Source organism: Magnolia sinica, chromosome 13, assembly GCF_029962835.1.
Source record: "Magnolia sinica isolate HGM2019 chromosome 13, MsV1, whole genome shotgun sequence".
NCBI lineage: Eukaryota > Viridiplantae > Streptophyta > Magnoliopsida > Magnoliales > Magnoliaceae > Magnolia > Magnolia sinica.
Window position 1 is genome coordinate 75,818,577 of NC_080585.1, and position 1,373 is coordinate 75,819,949.

Genomic DNA, 1,373 nt, shown 5'->3' on the forward strand with positions numbered 1-1,373 from the left:
GGGCAAGTTTCCTAGCCAACCTGTGGCAAATCCAAAAGGACAATATGAGATTGGCTCTAATTCAAACCAAAAATAATATCATGAGCAAGCCAAATCAATCATTACCCTTAGGTCCAGTAAACAGATCGAGAACAAAGTAGAGATGCCTAGGGAAGAATTAAATTCCAATTCGGAAGACCAAAGTGAAGCAAAGGGACATACTAGTGCATCCAAAGTCCAACAACACTCTGACTCTCTAGGAACCGCTCCTATGCCATCCTATGTGCCTAAAGCACCTTTTCCTCAACGTCTGGCACTAGTTAAGAAAGGAAACAACTTTAATGACATATAAGACATGTTTAAGTAAGTGCAAATTAACATTCCATTGCTTGATGCTATCAAGCAAGTCCCTGCTTACACTAAGTTTCTTAAAGATTTATGCACTCAAAAGCGTAAGATGAATGTTCATAAGAAGGTCTTCCTTACAGAGAAACTCAGCTCCATGATTCAACACAACACCCCTCCTAAATATAGGGATCCAGGAGCTCCTACCATTTCTTACATCATAGGAGATCATAAGATTGAAAAGGCATTACTTGATTTAGGGGCCAATGTTAATTTGTTACCATATTCTGTATATGAGCAGCTAGGACTTGGTGAGCTGAAACCAACTAAAATAATACTACAACTAGCTGATAGATCTGTCAAGATGCCCCATGGTGTTATTGAGGATGTACTAATCCAGGTTGATAAGTTTTATTTTCCAGTGGATTTCATCATTCTAGATACTCAACCTGTCCAAAATCCTACTAGTCAAATCCCGATTATTCTGGGACGTCCATTCTTAGCCACATCCAATGCTATCATAAATTGCAAGAATGGAGTTATGAAGTTGTCTTTTGGTAACATGAAGATTAAACTTAATGTTTTCAATGCTGGACAACAACTAGCTGACTCGGATGATATATTTGAAGTGGACATGATTGAGAGTCTAGTGCATGAATCTTTCGTTCAATCTTCTGAAGACGCACTTGAGACTTGCTTATCACATTTTGGCATGGATTTTGACATAGAAAGTTCCATCCAAGAAGTCAATGCATTGCTTGACTCTACTCCTATAATGGAGACTACAAAATGGAAAGCTAAAGTGGAACTTCTTCCACCCTCTAAGTCTAAACTGGTCCCGTCTGTTGAGAAACCACCCGACCTTGACCTTAAACAATTACCTACAAATCTCGAGTATGCATTTTTAGGTACTTCTGAGACTCTGCCTATCATCATAGCTTCTAACCTTGAGAAGGAACAGGAGAGCAGGTTGCTTAATGTTCTTAGAGAATATAAGGCAGCAATTGGGTGGACGATAGCAGACATAAAGGGAGTATGCCCCACTGTGT